Here is an 18,447-nt window from a genome sequence, read left to right as displayed (position 1 = left end):
GGGAACGGCGGCCATACTTTAACATTGTTATTAAACCTCATAGGTGGAATAACTTTAGGCCGCCTAAGGCCTTACGGAAACAACGTAATTAGTCTGCGGCGGCCGGGCGTACGTTCGTGAATCGGCGTAAAGGCTCATTTACATCTACGCCGGCCGCAATGGAAGCGCCACCTAGCGCCCATCCGAAAAATTGCAATCTAACATAGGACAGCACAAGCCGGCCTATCTGAGATATGTTTAAGCGTATCTCTGTTTGAGCATACGCTTAAACATACGGCGGCGTAGATTCTGAGTTCGGTCGGCTTATCTACTGATACTGAGTCAGTGGACAGTGGGCAGAACTACACAGCATAGCAAAACCCGGAGAAAGCTTCCAAAACAGTTTTCTCTGTTTCAAAGCTAAGTTCGAATGGGGCTGTGTAGTTTGGAGATCCTGCAGAGACTTGGGTGGGATCTCCAACCCTGTGTCCAGGTATTATGAATAGCCAGCAGGTTGTGTGCCCAGGTGCACACAACCAATATAATGAGAAACTGGTGAGAGGAAGGTGGAGTGTGTGCTGCCGGTGTCTGTGTTTTGACAGACGACGCTGTGTGCGGACAGACGCTGTGTGCGTTGAAGAGCTTTGGAGCCGTGTGCATCCAGGACCATGGGTCTGGAGAAGCTGCTGGTTTGAGGGACCAGTACCTGTGGCAGCAGTGTCATTAAAGAGTATCCAGGTGGGCTGGTATTTTCAGTTGTCTCTGATCATCGTTTAAACCCCTGCGTGGGATTCCTGTGTGGACTTAAACGTGGGCTACCAGGCCCTTAACGTTATATGCCTGTTTGGTGTCGACTCACTGCACGCAAATGCATCTACCACAAGAGTTAAACACCCCCAATACTAATCTATATACACATATATATATATATATATATATACACACACACACACACACACACACGGTTTGTGGCTTTCTGCATTTTTATTTAAAGTGTATTTATTGTTGAAAACATTTATTGGGTCTGTTTCTTGAAGTTCTCATTTCCCAATGTAAAGGAATTTATTGCACCACTAACCAGTGTTGATATTGTGTGCTGTGCTTTGGTGATTTATTGCACGTGTAACAGTATAGTAATGACGTAGGACATTCCTCATAGGAGTTTACCATAAGCTTCTGCCTTAGGCCCCATTCACACCTAGGCGTTTTTACGCCTGAAGCGCACTGCTCACAAACGACAGAGGGGAGAATTAACATTATTCCCTATGGTGACTGTTCACACCTGAACGCCCAAACAAGTCCCGGACCTTTTTTTGTCGCGCGTATTGTGCGGTTTGGGCGTATTTGAGCGTTTTTTTTCCCATAAAAAGTAATGGGAAACGCGCGAATTGAGCGACGACGGGCGTTTGCTACGGGCGTTTCGTCGCTTTAATAAATAGAACTTGTCGCCCATGCAGAAGATTAAAAACATCTACCAACATAGCAACAAGTGATGAAAAGATGATCATTTTTCCTATTGGCTAAAATAAAAAAACTCTGAAGTACAAAAACGTTGCACGACGCTGTATGCAAACGCGCAAATACGCGCGACAAAACGCCAGAAAAAAACGCCCAAAAAAACGACCGAGCGACCGACGCTCAGGTGTGAATGCAGCCTTAGAGAGGATTGAAGGACCCTGCTGAATGAGGCAGATCATCACTACTATGGACAGGGTATGAATTTGGAAGATTTGGGGCCTCTGATTTCTGGAAGCTAAATGCAGAAATTCAACATCACACAAAATGTTTTTATATTCCTGCCAGAAGGTTCAAAAAGGATGCAAATTGGATGTGGGTTTTCCCGGTCCAGGTCAGCAGGACAGGGGGGAGGAGGGGGACCTGTGTAATTTCAACTTACAGATTTTTCTGTAAAGGTGAACTTGCCCTTTAAATAGCAAACATGTTATACTTGCCTCCTCTATGCAGCTGATTTTACACAGAGCAGCCCCGAGCCTCCTCTTCTTGGGTCCCCATTTTCTGCTCCTAGCCCCTCCCACCTTTAAGTTCCCCTCAGCCAGCAGCTTGCTATGGGTGCACCCAAGCCAAGTCAGGGGTGTCCTGGATGGCTGAGGGGATCGTGGACATCGCTAGAGAGAGAAGGGGCCTAGGTAGGTAATTCGTTTTTTTTGTTATTTTTTAATCTTAATGCAAAGCATGCATTAAAGGAGTTGTAAAGGAAGACTTTTTTTTTGCCTAAAATTAATGTCTGCAAGGTAAACAGACAGAATAGTGTAATGATTCTGTTAAAAAACAAGTACCGTATTTATCGGTGTATAGCGCGCACCCCTAAAGTTGCCCTGAATCCTGTGGAAAAAAAGTTTTTTTTGTACTTAGTTTTGGTGTCTTGCGCGGCGTCCATCGTGATTTTCAGGGCAAAAAAGTGCGCGGTATACGCCGATAAATACGGTAAATACCGATTAAATTCCTTCATCTATATCACCTCCGGCATTCTAGTTTCTGTTCTCTCATTCACTTCCTGGTTTGCATCGTTTGTTCATGTAAGAACTACATTTCCCAGTATGCATTGCGGCACGCCCAGTAATTCACACCTCCTTGAAGTCTCTAACACGTAGAGAGCGTCCAGTCGCACAGATGTAGTTCCCAGGAGGGGGTGAGCACGTCACTGACCACCGCAGTAAAGCCTCCCATCACGGTGGTCAGTAAAATCAGACAAGCAGGAAGTGAACAGAACAGAGAAGAAATAGAGCAACTTCTGGCCATACATTATACAATTTTCTTGTTCAAATTCCTTTAAATTTACCTTTTTAACTATGTAGTGCAAGGGCATGCCTGATTGCATATAATTTGAAAGTGGTTAGGTTTGACCTTGTATTATATGGTTTTGGTAAATCTAAGACGCCATTCACACATGAGCATATCGATTTACTGGCATTTTTAGTGCAGAGTTTAAATTTTTTTTTTTTTTTTTTTTTGCACCTTACAAATTTTTGTTTTGTTTATAAGTGTTTTAGAAGATCGTCGATCATGTCCTGCACGGTTTAGGAGATATCCCCTGTTTTTGTATGTGCTCATGTCATCGGCACATGTGCATGGGAGTGACCTCGCGGCTCCAGCCAATCGCAGCCGCCGGAGCGGTTTTGATCTCAGTTAAAGTGGAACTTCCACTCATCGGATCCCCCCCCCTCCGGTGCAACATTTTGCACCTTTTAGGGGGAGGGGGGTGCAATTACCAGTTGCACCCACTTCCGGGCATAGACTATGCAGGGACCTGCAGACAGTACGTCAGTCAGCCCCCCCCCCCCCCCCTGAGTGTTCTGGGAAACAAGCGGCTCCCAGAACACAGCACGGAATAGTGAGGACGGCGCAGTGCAACTCGCACATGTGCAGTAGGGAACTGGGCAGTGAAGCCGCAACGCCTCACTTCCTGATTCCATCACCGATGATGGCGGTGGGGGCAGCCGAGAGTCGTTTGCTCGTCTTCTGCTGCCGACATCGCTGGACTCCAGGACAGGTACGTGTCCATTTATTAAAAGTCAGCAGCTGCAGTATTTGTAGCTGCTGGCTTTTAATATTGTTTTTTTTTTTCCCACAAGAGCTCCGCTTTAAGTAATTTATAATGAGCTACACATCAGTGCCTATCTTTTCTGCAAATATCTCCTAAACCGTGTAGGTTTAGGAGATATTTGTTGTACCTACAGGTAAGCCTTAAAGCGGGGGTTCACCCTATAAACAAAAAAAAAATAATATTTTTTTCTTCTAGCATAAAATTAGGCATAGTAGCGCGAGCTACAGTATGCCTGTCTTGATTTTTTTAGCGCGGTACTCACAGTGCAATCGTACATTGAAGATACCGACTCCCCGCGGGGAATGGGTGTTCCTATCCAGACGGAGGATGATTGACGGCCGGCTCTGGCGCGTCACGCTTCTCCAGAAATAGCCGAAATAGGCTTGGCTCTTCACGGCGCCTGCGCATAGTCTGTGCGCAGGCGCTGTATAGCGCCGTGAAGAGCCGAGACCTACTCCGGCTGTCTTCGGGGAGCGTGACGTGCCAGAGCCGGCCGTCAATCATCCTCCGTCTGGATAGGAACTCCCATTCCCCGCGGGAAGTCGGAATCTTCAATGTACGATTGCACTGTGAGTACCGCGCTAAAAAAATCAAGACAGGCATACTGTAGCTGGCGCTACTATGCCTAATTTTATGCTAAAATGTTGCTATGGAGGGTGAACCACCGCTTTAATTTAAGCTTACCTGTAGGTTGACGTGGTCTGTAAGGGTTTACAACCACTATAAGGCTTTGTTCATATTATTATACAGGATTTATATAGTGCCAACAGTTTGCACAGCTCTTTACAACATGAGGGCAGACAGTACAGTTACAATACAGGAGGAATTTGGAGTGCCCTGCTCGTTAGAGCTTACATGCGGTTTAGGAGTCTGGTGTGATTCTGGTGCAAATTTTTACGTGAAGTCGCACCGGAAGCAAACTGAAAAATGCACAGGACTCTTCAAAACCGCACCGTGGGCGTGTCCCGCACATGTGTGAACCGGCTCCCTTGAGAAGCCTGCTGGTTCACATGTTATGCGAATCGGATGCGGTTAAAAAAATTAATTAAAAAATCTGATTGGCACATGTGTCAACAGAGCCCAGTCATGGCTGGCCCAATACTGGAAACCAGGTAGCAAATAAACTTTTATAGTTTCATCTGGTGCTGTACTTTGAGTCTGCTCTATCATTGTCAGTGCAAGCACATCCTCCCTGACTTGTGGAAAATACAAGCTTGGTGCCGGGCTGGACTGACAGGCCCTTAAAATTCCTGTTTATGTCCCACTCTATGTGAATAAAAGAGGTTTATGTGCAGTGCTGGGAGATAAATTGACATGATAGTAGTAAAAGAGGAACTTCACTTTTATTTTCTTGGGAGTTCACAGGCACAAATCATTGTGTGCAATTTCCTCTCTTGCCAAATATCACACAATATTTTACATATCTTCATAGTGTGAAATTGTAATGACAGATGTGAAATGGGAGGAGGGGAAGAGAAGTGTTTGTTTTTTACGACATTCTGTTCTTAGACTGCACTGAAATTCACAAATAAGTGTAGAACAGCAAAAATCCTTATGAAATGACTTATTTGCCAAAGAGATATGAATTTTACGTCAATTAGTTTTCTAATCCAGACGCCATAGCCAGGCCTTGACCATTCAGGACAGTTTGGGCAAAGCGGTGGTTGGATGGTCACCACCTTTACCCAAGTCCACTGAAGACTAACCCAAAAATTGAGCCCGCTTTGGAAGGAAGATTAAGAATTCTGGCTGCAAAGGAATATTTAGTGCTTGGGTGCTCAACATGTGGCCCTTCAACTGCTGCGGAACTAAAAGTCTCATGAGGCATTGCAGGGCTGACAGTTACCAGCATGACTCCCAAAGGCAGGGGCATGATGGGAATTGTAGTTCCGCAACAGCTGTAGGGCCAAAGGTTGAGCACCTATGATTTAGAGCAGGGATCTCCAAACTACGGCCCTTCAGCTATTGTGGAACTACACGTCCCATGAGGCATTGTAAAACTCTGACATTCACAGACATGACTAAGCATGATGGGAATTGTAGTTCCTGAACAACCTGAGGGCCATAGTTTGGAGACCCCTGATTTAGAGCTTGGGTTGAGAGCGAAGGTGTCTTAAGGGGTTACAGTCAGCAGGTCCCTGCATAGAAGACGGCCCATACTCTCCTCTTTAGCAGCCTGTTGCAGTGCTGCAACTTTGCAGAGCCTCTTGGGCATTTGACACTTCTGTGAGTGACAGATGTCTGTGCCCTCCATGGTGTTCTGGGTTCTTCCTTCAAGCCCATGCGTCACTGCAGGACTCGGCAGCAGGAACCTGTGTGCGGTGGAAAATGCAGACCTCTCAATAGAGGAGAGGGGAGTATATGCTGTCTTCTGCATGCTGTTAAGGAGTAGACAACCCTAGAAAGGTGGAGATCTACCTGAACCACATAAAAAAGATCATCAGCAATGCCTCATTCACACTACGGGCCGTTCGGGTCCGTCTGTCACGGACCTGAACGGCCGCTCCATGCATCGCTATGGAGCGTCGGATGTCAGCGGAGACATGTCCGCTGACATCCGATAAAAACAGATGTATGGTGGCCACGTCCCCATCCGTCCATGCGGATCGGGTAAGATCTGATGAAAAGGGACATGCTGTCCGTTTTCATCAGATCGCTCCTTAGGAGACAGCGGTGCCCGACAAGCCCCTCCCCGCTCAGTGAGCAGAGAGGAGCTTGTCATCCGTTGGCTCAGCGGAGATCTGCGGACTGATCTCCCGATGAGCTGACGGGAGCAGGCGGACTCCGTCTGTGTGAATGAGGCCTTAAAGTGGTTCTAAAGTCTTTAACGGTTTTCACTTTAATGCATTCTACAATCACTTTAAGTTGGGTTTGAAGAGTTGAGGGGTCAGTAGTAAGCAATGCAGAATTCAGAGTTTAATAATGACGCAGAGTGCAGGGGTCAGGAGTAAGGGATCAGTAGTATGTATCCTACAGTGCAGGGGTCAGGAGTAAGGCATCAGTAGTATGTATTTTACAGTGCATGGGTCAGGTCAGTAGTATATATTATAGTGTGTGGGAGTCAGGAGTAAGGGCTCAGTAGTATGTATCATTGTGTGTGTGTGAGAGAGTCAGAAGTAAGTGATCGGTAGGATGTAGGGGTCAGGAGTAAGTGACCAGTAGTATGAATAGAGTGTGGGAGTCAGGAGTAAGGGATCAGTAGTATGTATCCTACAGTGCAGGGGCCAGGAGTACGTGATTGGTAGTATGTAACATAGAGTGCAGGGTCAGTAGCATATAACGCAAAGTTCAAGGGTCAGTAGAAAGTAATGCAGAGTTCAGCAGTGAGTAACAAGGCATGCAGGGGTCAGGAGTAAGTGATGGGTAGTATGTATCATAGAGTGCAGGGGTCAGGAGTAAGTGATCAGTAAAATGAATAGTGTGTGGGATTAAGGGATCAGTAGTATGTATCATAGAGTGTGGGAGTCAGTAGCATGTAACGCAAAGTGCAAGGGTCAGTAAAAAGTAATGCAGAGTTCAGAGGTCAGCAGTGAGTAAGGAGGAGTGCAGGATTCAGACTCCGCCCTTGCAAGCCAGCAGGGTGTGGGGTCTGCCCAAACCTGGAATACGTTGGCACACTTGGGAAAAGACGTGCAGGTCTGTGCACTGCAGCGTGGGCTGGGTGTTGTCAGAAGCTGGTGGTCGGCAGGTGGTTCCTGATCTACCTCTCATGCTCACAATTGACAGGTTGCCAATCCATAGTTAAACCCTTTAATACCAGACAGTGTTTCTTTAAGCCTTCTGACATTTTGTTACTCTTTCCTGGATATAATTAGCAGTACACAGGTTGGCTTGTTGTGTAATTTGTTCTGCCGTTTGTCTTTTGTCACCAGTGCTTAGTCAACAATGTTTGCATGAACCCTTCTGTCATCTCCTCAAGAGCAAGACTGATTGAGGATAAGGTATAATCTATATGGACGGTTAAAAATGGAAACCATGAATACAATTCTAAACTTGTTCATCCAACATCGCTAGGGACTAGATTATCAGTACAGAAGTGGCTGCGTCCTATTTTATCTGAGTAGAGGGGAAGTGTGGCATTTAAATATTCGATAACTATCACAAGTTGATTGTGCCCGTTATGTCACAAATACATATTTTTTTTTTATTTATTTTTTTTTAAGTCTCAAACAGGAGATGCATTTCCATTTACAAACACAGAAAACTTTAGATTCAAACTGTTTATTTTCTACGGTGCCCTGGTCGCCAGGTCCTTGAGGTTTGTACATTTATGACTCCCTTCTTATGAATTAAAGGGGTTGTAAAGGTTTATTTTCTTAATAGGTTCCTTTAAGCTAGTGCATTGTTGGTTCACTTACCTTTTCCTTCCATTTCCCTTCTAAATGGTTTTTTTTCTTTGAATTTCTCACTTCCTGTTTCTCCTCAGTAAGCTTTCCACCATCATCCATGGGGGTTAGTCAGCCAGAACGGCTTACTGAGGAGGAACAGGAAGTGAAAAATTCAGACAAAGAAAAGGGAAATGGAAGGAAAAGGTAAGTGAACCAACACCGCACTAGCTTAACCACTTAAAGGGTCACTAAAGGAATTTTTTTTTCAGCTAAATAGCTTCCTTTACCTTGCTGCAGTCCTGGTTTCATGTCCTCATTGTTCGTTTTTGCTTTCATGTTGCTGTAAATCCTCTCTGTTTTGGACACTTCCTGGTTGCCTGTTTCCTGATAACCACAGTACTGGGAGATTTCTCACGGTGGTCACTAATCAAGGAGCTGTGTGTAAAACGAAACTGGATTGGTGCTGAGGAGTTTTAGACAAAGTATCACTGCTCTCTATTGGCTGACTGCCCTCTAGTGGCTCTCTGTACATCAGAGAACCAGCAAACAACAGCAAAAACGAAACTACACTGCAGGCACATTATATGATTGTTTTTTTATCTATTTTTAATCATTTTTAAAAGGAATCAGTTAACTATTATGTCTCTATGCCCTGTAAACAGTCATTTCAGCTAAAAAATTTTTTTCCTTTAGTGACCCTTTAAAGCGGGGGTTCACCCATACATAATACTTTTTCCCGAATGCTCGTTTTGTCTAGGGGAATCGGCTATTTGTTCTAAAATATGATCCGTACTTACCGTTTACAAGATGCATCCTCTCCGTCGCTTCCGGGTATGGGCTGCGGGACTGGGCGTTCCTAGTTTGATTGACAGTCTTCCGAGAGGCTTCCGACGGTCGCATCCATCGCGTCACGATTTTCCGAAAGAAGCCGAACGTCGGTGCGCAGGCGCAGTATAGAGCCGCACCGACGTTCGGCTTCTTTCGGCTACTAGTGTCGCGATGGATGCGACCGTCGGAAGCCTCTTGGAAGACTGTCAATCAAGAAGGAACGCCCGCTCCCGAAGACCCATACCCGGAAGCGACGGAAGAAGATGCATCTCGAAAACGGTAAGTACGGATCATATTTTAAAACAACTAGCCGATTCCCCTAGACAAAACGAGCAGGAATCTAAGGGGATTCTTTGAAAAAATTGTTTTATGGGTGAACTCCCGCTTTAAGGACCGCCTAACGCTGATATACATACAACTCTTCTACAAGCTGAAGCCTGTGTTAAAAGTGCCTTAGGCAGCAAAGACTGAGGTGCCACACCACAGATTTCTTGTCTAGATAAAATGTTATTCCATTCTAGAGTCAGAGGAAGCCGATGCTTTTCAGGGATCCAGAATCGTCAACTTCATCAGGGCTTGAAATAGGAAACCGTGTATATGAACTCAAACCAAGATTGAACTATTTTTACCAGTGTGAAAGCAGGCACAGGTCTTCTCTGCAGCTGGTTTGGTAGCCTTATGCCCTTACTAACAATTAGAAGAATCGGATGAAAAATACCGCCTTCGATGCGATCGTACAATAATCGGATCTTTAGTACAGAGCTTTCGAGAGCCGATCACGACAATTCATCCGATATTCGATCGGACAAGCTCGAAAATTTTCCTCGTATGATACCAGATTGTACGAATTTCATTTAGTCAGTACAGTTGTCGTCCGAAAACACGTGACATCACTTACGATTTTTTTTTTTTTCCTACTTGCGATTATTAAGCGAATTGTCCAATTGTCAGATCGTGTGTATGGCCCATTAGGCCTCATGCACACGACGGACAGTGAGAGGCTGAAAATATGCTGGGCGTGAAATGCATCTTGTGTGCTGCACACAGCCTGCCATATAAATGAATGGCTGTACTCTTCCGTGCATCGTCGTTCACCCCCTCATGCACATATAATGAAACTACCGCGTTCAGGAAATACGTTTTATGTGCATTCGTGGGTAAACCCTAATGCAATGAAGCATCGTCGTCTGCAGATGTATGGGCATGTACAGCTATTCACTTGTATGGCAGGCTGTATGTGGCTCCCTGGGCATGGGAATTTTTTTTTTTTACGCCCTGCCTATTTTCAGTACTTCACTGTCCATGTGCATACCACCTTACAGCTAGAGGACCATGCTGGGGCAACCGAAGTACAGTCAAGATGCTCTTCCTTTGACCACTTGGCAGAGAGGTGACGCAGGAAGCTGCTTATCTAAATGTGGAATATTGGTTTAAAAAAATCTGACGGTGCAGTGTGCCAGAGGCTTATTAATTGCAAGACTAGCTGAGCAGAATTACAAATATTTTGGAAATTAATGCAGTTATTTTTATATCTGAAATATGTGTTTTGTTTGGTTGCAGTTCTGCTTTAAAGGGACACTAAGGCCCCTTTCTCACCTGCGGACCGTATGTCCGCTTTTTCATCCATCCGTTTGCAGATGAATAAGGGACATACATTGGTCCCTATGAGATTGCGGGTGTCAGCAGATGAACATCCGCTGACGCCCGATCTCGTCCGCCTCCGCAATGATCCGATTCTGCAGACGGAGGAAAACCCTATTTTTCCTTCCGTCTGAAGAGTGGATCGGCTGAACACGGACATACGGTCCGTGTTCATCCGATCCCCCATAGAGGAGAGTGGAGAAAAGACAGGGCGGTCCCTGCACAGTGTGCGGGGACTGCCCTGTCATCTGCCGGGATCAACGGAGCGATCCCTGCTGAGCATACGGAGGCACATCATTACTGGTCCGCCCCGCGTGAAAGGGGCCTAAAGGATCCTTCTTCTTCTTTTTTTTTTTTTTTTTTTTTTTTTTTTAAATAACAAACATATTTTATTTGCCTCCACTGTGCAGCTCGTTTTGCACAGAGCGGCCCCGAACATTCTCTTCTAGGGTCCCTCGGCGTCTCAAGTGGCAACTCCCCGCTATGCGGGCATGCACTAGGCGTCCATAGACACTGAGTGTATGACTTGTCTCGGACGCCCGCGTCATTGAATTTGATCTGCATGAGGGCTCTTTCACACGGGCGGACCATTCTCCGCCTGCCAGTTTTTTAGGCAGACCTGAACGGGCAGTCCGTGCTCCTCTATGGAGCCACAGTTGTCAGCGGTGACATGCCCGCTGACATCCGACACGCTCCGCCAAAGTGTGACGTAGGAAAACCCTATTTTCCATCCATCTGGCGAATCGGGTGACAACGGACTCTATACGGTCCATCGTCATCCGATTCCCCCATTGGGGAGAGCGACGCTCTGACAGGTCGGTCCCTGCACAGTGTGCAGAGACAGACCTGTCCTCTGGCGGCTCAGCGGGGATCGTCGGAGCGATACCCGCTGAGCAAAGCAGAGCCCCCATGTGAAACAACCCTAAGGGTCTGAAGAGATTTAATTAGAAGAGTTTACCCCACCTGTTCTATTTTTTAAAGCGGAACTACACTGCATCCGAGCACCACAAGTCTAGAATGCTATTTAATTTATTTGTAATATTCAAAGCAAACTTCCCCATCCATGTCTCCATGTTTTATTTTGTTGAGAAATTACTTTAAAAAACAGCCCCCCCCCCCCCCCCAAAGTTTCTAGAAACATCCATCTTGAGTAAGGGCAGATGATTTATGTAGCATTTACTTCCTGGAATGCATCTGCCCTTAGCTCAGGCATGCAGGAGGGTGTGCTTGGCTGAGAAAACCCCTCCTCCCCCCTTGAAGACTCCTGTGATGTATGATATAATTTGTCTAGGCCTGGAAACCAGGAAGTAACTGAGGAAATGTAAATATGATATACCTTCCTCTTTTTTTACCAGTGCTAGCAGCGGCATGAGGATTAAAGTCGTTGTAAAGGCTGAAAGGTTTCTATGCATGAAAATGAAAAAAACTTTTGTGTACTTCTCCTCCCCCCACAGCTCACCTGAGCCCCCTCTCGATCCAGAGATGTGCACAAGAGTGTTGACTGTCGTGGGACTCCTACTTTTCTTTGGCTGAGAGCCAATGAAGAGATGGGGGGGCAGGGCCGAGCCGCTGCTCTGTGTGTCTTATGGACGTATAGAGTGGGGCTCAGGAGCTGCTGTCTCGCGCTCCCGAGGCACGTTCATGTAGGTGAGGGGCAGATATTTACATGATTTTTCAACGATGGGCAGTGCTAGGGGCGGAATTTTTATTGATGGCCAAACAAATCTGCAAAATAAATCTTTACTATAGAAAAAAACGCCCTTCAATTGACTAAACACGCCCTGCAAGCGTCCAGAAAGAATAGCAGATATAGATTTATTTTGCAGATTTGTTTGGCCATCGATAGAGATTCCGCCCCCCCAGCACTGTCCATCATTGAGAAATCTGCCCCCTTCATGTAAATATCCGCCCCTCACCTACATGAACGTGCCTCGGCCATGCGAGACAACAGCTGATCGTAAACTCAGTTGTTCTGCGGCTCCGTACTGCGCATGCGCAGTTACACCCGGGAATTTCTCGACAGGACACTGGCAGGGGACAGATGCGGCATCCACCTAGGTAAGTATAATTCTTGGGGGGGGGGGGGGGGGGGGGAATAAATCCTGAACTTCTTTTCTTTTAACAAGGTAAGCATTTAACATGTTTCTAGCGCTTCAGGAACTTGTTTTATTTACCATGTTGAGCTTGAACGAATTTAATGATTGGATTTATATCTACTTAAGTCAGCCTTGATAATGGCTCGTTTGGAACCAAGAATCTCACGTTTTCATTTGGAGCTGTTTTGGTAAATAAGAATATCGGCAATTATTGGGATGTAGCGTGTTAGTCAGATGAAGGATGACACTATGCAGGCAGCTCTGGGTTATGTTACATAAAGAATGTTCACATTTGATTGGGTTGTGCTTTAACGTCTTCTGCCAAAGAATCTAGAAAACTGCTATAATTTACACATTAGGATCATGCAGAGTAGACATAAACAGTGAAAATCTAATCTGTATTTTCAGCTCCTGGACATGATGTGTTCTGTGCACTAAAATAGAAGCCAAATACAATACAGCTGCCCCAGAAACTGCTGAAAATCATTAGCGTTTGATCAGGTTTGTACTCTGTGCATGGCCGTAATTGTCGTATCGATTCCATTGTAGTAAACATTTTTAAAAGATGTTTTAAATGATGTGCTTTTTTTTTTTTTACTTTTTTTATATTCCCATTAACTGCTTCTGCCTTAAAGCTGAACTCCAGGTATGGCTTGTATTGTCTAGTTAGGTTGGTTTAGCTTGAACCAATGTAGGTATGCATTCTCTATACCAGTGCGACTGCGGAAGGAAGTGAAGAATCGCTGAAGTATTTGCTGCTATTACAGTGATTGGTAGGGTTGTCCTGATACCACTTACTTGTAGCGAGTACTGATCTCTTTTTTCAAGTACTCGATGATACCGATTACCGATGCTTTTTTTAATGTCATGCGATAGTGGCACGTGTCAGTATTTAGTTTTTTTTATTTTATTTTTTTGCAATTTTGTTTTTGTTTTTTTTTGCAATTTATTCTTTTGTTTTTTACAAAGCTCAGTGAGGGAACCAGGAAGTGAAGCGCTCCGGCTTCACTACCCGGTTCCCTACGGCGCATGCGCGAGTTGCACTGCGCCGCTGTTTGGCTCCCGCTGTGCTCTGGGAGCCGAGTGTTCCCAGAGTACAACGGGGAGTGACGTTCTGCCCGCAGAAAGCCCGAAACTGTGTGGCCGGAAGTGGGTGCAAATACCTGTCTTCAGACAGGTATCTGCACCCCCCTCCCCCCTGAAAGGTGTCAAATGTGACACCGGAGGGGGGGAGGGTTTCGATCAGCGTGAGTTCCACTTTAGGTCGGAGCTTTGCTTTAACGGACCCCTGATATCTCCCCCCTTGGGACAGAGAAAGAGACTGAGAATAGAGATTCCCCAGTCACTTTCTCTGTAGCCTCAGCTGCACTGAAAATGAATGGAAAGGAGACCGCAGCTCCTCTCCATTCATAAACTGAGACATTGTAATCACAGGTTACAGGGGCAGCACAGTGGTATAGTGGTTGGCACTTTCACCTAGCAGCAAAAGGGTCGCTAGTTCAAATCCCGACCACGACGCCATCTGCCTGGAGTTTGCATGTTTTCCCTGTGTCTGCGTGGGTTTCTTCCGGGTACTCCGGTTTCCTCCCACACTCCAAAGACATGCTGGTAGGTAAATTGGATCTTGTACAAATTGGCCCAGTATATATCTGTGTACGACTGCGTGTCCCAAGCGTATCAAGATCCTACGGGGTAAATGACCACACCAGCCAAGCAGAAACTGGCTGCAAAAGCGGTTCAGTTTGCATGTGTAGCGCTATACAAGTCACTCATTCATTCGTTCATTCACAGTGTTTCAGTTATATGAATGGACAGAGTCAGTGATCGCTGACTCTGTTCATTTGGAAAAGGAAGGATGAGGACATGGAGGGGTACAGCAGAACAGCGGGGGTGACACGGAGAACCGAGGGGGACTGGAGGAGGATACAGGGACAGTTAACTGTGATCGGTGCGTGGGGGGAGTTACAAGCACTGCTCACCGCTGTATAGATTTCACTAAAGCAACTAAAAGCCGCAGGGGGAGAAACGGCTTAATCTATACAGCGGTGATCAGTGCTTGTAACTCCCCCATGCTCCGGTGAAGCATCGGAGCATTTTCCCGAGTACAATGACTCGGGCAAATGCTCGGTATCGCTGCTGATACTAGTATTGGGACAACCCTAGTGATTGGTGCTGTTCTTCGGGTCCAATGCTGAATAGTTGCCCTGCTTCATAGTGAACACAGGGAGTCGCTCTCAATGCAAACTTGGAGCGCCGCTCAAAGCCAGGGACTCTGTCTCCATAAATGGGGTGCAGACGTGCTTATCCAAAAGTGATAAATAAAGGACGCCGTTCTACCCGACCACAGAAATATGGAGCGGCCTCAGCCTTGCATGTCTCTGTCAAGAAACCACACGGCTGACGCATTTTGCCCGCCTCTGGGGCTTAGTTATGACTCTAGGACTAAGCCCCAGTGGGTGGGGCGTAACGCATCAGGGCATGGTTACTTAGTGGAGGCACATAGGCTGAGGCCGCTCCATCTTTCTGTGTGGCACTAGCTGGTCAGGGAGAGCGGCGTCCTTCTCCATCTGCAGGGAGTTGCTCACTAGGCACGAGTGACGTTCACAGAATGCCTTGCTTTTTTCTCAAGGAATGAAGGCATTATCTTGATTGGACAAGGTGGAAAGGCAGGGAGGGGACATTGTGATCTCCACCTTGTCCAGCCAGAGAATGCTTTGCATATTCGTTAAGGAAACCCGTGCCGAGCAGGCGAGACCCCCTTGTCATTACTATGCAGCAGGGCAGCCGCTCGGCAAAAGGCCTTGTTTCCTATCAGGCCAGTGCACTGCAGAGCAAAGAGGAACAGGAGTTGCAAAACAGACTTACAAATCCTTTGTTAGGAAAGACAGTTTACAAAAGTGTATTTCAGCTGTTTGCCTGGAGATCGGATATACATGAGCACACGCTGCCCTCAACGTTTCCTAATAATGGTGTTCCTGTGTGATGGTGTGAGCACATTGTGGGCCTCCCATACATTCTAGTCTGAGAATAGGACAATCTGATTATTCTAGTATTCCATTCATCTATTTACCGCAAATGTGTGAGCAATTATTTTTTGTGGTTGTAGTGAAAGGGAAGGCAGGAAATGATTTGGTCATTTATCTTGGATTTCAGCATACAGTATGTAGAATAAGTGACATTTGAAAGAATGAAGAAAATACCACTGAATGAAAATATAATAAAAACACTGATTATAGTTAAAACTTTGATGCAATAAAAAAAAAAAAAAAAAAAAAATGCATCAAACCTACAAACGCAAATTTATCAAAAGAGCAGTTAAACATTAGCCCCTGGTTTACACCAGTGCAAATTTGAAGTGACGCTACTTCAAGGCCGACTATCCGTGCAATTTCACGTGTGGCTTACTGATATCTGTGCGACTTCATTTAACAGATGTCAATGCGAGTCGCACAGAAATAATGCAGGAACCTTTTTTTGCACACCAGATTGTACATACAGCTGTGTGGAGAGCACGTGCCCCATGCTCTCCCGACACAGTTACTGATGGCTAACGCATACCTCCCGATTGCTACTTGATTGGGAGCTTTTCCGATCATGTGGTTGCTGTGACAGCCAGTCACGGTGGTCACATAATCTTAAACCCTGCCCTGCCTCCTGGCATCTGAAACCACTTAATGGGCCAGGAGGCGCGAGCGCAAGGGGGTTTAGGGCCCATTCAAAGTTATGGTTGAACTAAATGGACGGGTGTCTTTTTTTCAACCTGACTATGTAAAGTCATCCTCTTTCTCCCCAACAGTCCTTTGGGCCCGACTGCTGGACAATCTCTTGTTTTGTGGGTTGAGGGAATCACTTTTTTGAGGAGGCATGGATGATATGATACGTTACTGTTGCACAGATTTGATTGGCCGTGTGTAGCCTGCAAAGCAATGGCCTCTGTAATTGTTGTCTTTGTGCTTCAAATGGAAAAGTCGGATGTCTCCTCCACTGCAGATGACAGAAAATAGAATAATTTCCTGCGAGCATTATAGATCTAGTGATGTGTATGACGTGCCGCTGGATTAATTGGGTCAGGCTCGTGTTTTATGTCCGCTAATAGATTTAGTCTTGGTGGAAGAGGTCACATGAGGAAAGGAATGAAGCGCTTTGTTCTGTCGCACAACTATCTCTGGCTGTGTGTTCCAGCTGAAATGTGACGTGGAGCCCCGTATAATGAGATCCATATTTAATAGACAGCAGCAGGTCACAGAATGACTGAACACTGAAGCTTGAGGAATGGCGATATATCCTAATAGAATTGTCCCCATTCTGTGCAGTATCTTCCCCAGGATGTGAGAACAATTCCTAGCAGGTTCTGTATTTGGATTATTGTAATGTGCACGTCCTTTTTTTTTTTTTTTTTTTTTTTTTATTAGAGGTGCACCAAAAGGGAAATTTTGGTGCAGAAACCAAAAATTCAGGATGCACTTAACCAAAACCAAAACTGACAGTTTTTAAGGAAAAAATAAATAATAATAATAATAAATATATATATATATATATATATATATATATATTTATTTATTTATTTATTTATTTATTTATTTATTGTTTTGTATTTGACTTTTTAATTTAATCCCTTCGCGCCTAAGGGTAAAACAAATCTTAATGCCTAAGCCCAACTTTAGCATGTGTTGGTAAAACCGAACAAACGTTCATCACAGCTACTTAATTTTTTTCAGGGTAATTTGGGCTTTCATTAAGTGGTAAATAAATGATAATGGGTATCCCCTGTGTTTGTTTTTTTTTATTTTATTTTTTTATATATTATCAAAGGAAAACTCGACCAATATATGTATAGAAAAAAAAAAAACTTTGTTTAAAAATGTTCTGTATTTCTTGCTACTACCATAACCTACCACCAAAGAACAACCCAAAATAAACGCTCCTGACGATCGCAGCGATACCAAATATGTGTATGTTGTATGTTTTCGTAGCACAGCCCAGAAACAATAGTGCGCATTTGGTTTTTTCTTTTTATTATCCTACCACGCTCCAAAGACATGCTGGTAGGTTAATTGGCTGCTGTCCAAATTGTCCCTAGTATGTATGAATGTGAGTTATGGACCTTAGATTGTAAGCTCCTTGATGGCAGGGACTGATGTGAATGTATAATATAAATTTGTAAAGTGCTGCGTACATTGACAGCACTATATAATGACCAGTAATAAATAATGGTGCGTTTTTGGACTATCCGTCTGAGGAATGCAGCAAGGCGTAGTGAACGCTGAAAAAAGGAAGTGGATCTGACTAGAGTTCATCCAAATTTCAAGCACCACACCTGAGTGCAGGAGATTGTATTTGTTTTACACATGGAGGTTTGAGTGACAACCGAACGTAATCACTGGCAGCAACTGCAAAAGCAATTAAAAGCTCAGGGAATGTAAAAAGGGGAATAAAATGAAGTTAAAGCCGAGTTCCACCCTATTTTTTGATCTTTGGCCCACCGGTGTTGCTGATGGCTTTACAATGAATGTTTGGATTTAATTTTTTTTATAGCCAATACCTGTAAGACGAATATAAATCGTAATTTCCTTTGTCCCTCGCCGTGGTGAGGTACGCCATATCCTGCCTTCCATTTGGCTCCTGGAATATGCATGTCATCAATCCCAGGAGCAGCGTGGTATGCATGCTTTCTTCTGGGTTTTACATTTGATTGACTGGTTGTCATAACAACGGGGCAGGAACTTTCTCCACCACTGCTATGGCAACCTGCAACACAACGAGTGCACCGCACTTTGTACACCGTGCACAATTGTGAGATGGAGAGGTGCATGCTGGGTAGCCAGCAGCACCGTACCCGGAAGAAACTCCTAGAGGGCTTCAGATGCCCACAATGAAGATGGGAGCTCGCCTTCTCAGAGGCTACAGCGAGTAGATATAACAACAAAGATTACATGTACAGCATATGCCGGATTCAGTTAGATAAACTGTGACAATCACGGGGATGTTTTTTTACAAAAAAAAAAAGTGA

The 18,447-nt window shown here is 45.1% G+C and overlaps 1 protein-coding gene across 7 annotated transcripts in view; it reads left to right on the top strand.

Moving 5' to 3' along the window:
* Positions 1-18,447, top strand: part of CYRIB (CYFIP related Rac1 interactor B) — a 211,357-nt gene that overhangs the window by 74,642 nt on the left and 118,268 nt on the right. For 6 of the 7 annotated variants that reach the window (XM_040354966.1, XM_040354969.1, XM_040354968.1 and 3 more), the window contains exon 2: positions 12,846-12,938. The exons of the other annotated variant lie outside the window; for it this stretch is intronic. The gene's annotated coding sequence lies outside the window, so the exon portion shown is untranslated. The remainder of the gene's footprint in view (positions 1-12,845; positions 12,939-18,447) is intronic. 7 annotated transcript variants of the gene reach the window in all.

Source organism: Rana temporaria, chromosome 5, assembly GCF_905171775.1.
Source record: "Rana temporaria chromosome 5, aRanTem1.1, whole genome shotgun sequence".
NCBI classification, from domain to species: domain Eukaryota; kingdom Metazoa; phylum Chordata; class Amphibia; order Anura; family Ranidae; genus Rana; species Rana temporaria.
The sequence above is the reverse complement of the archived record's forward strand: the minus strand, read 5'-3'. Positions and strand labels throughout refer to the sequence as shown.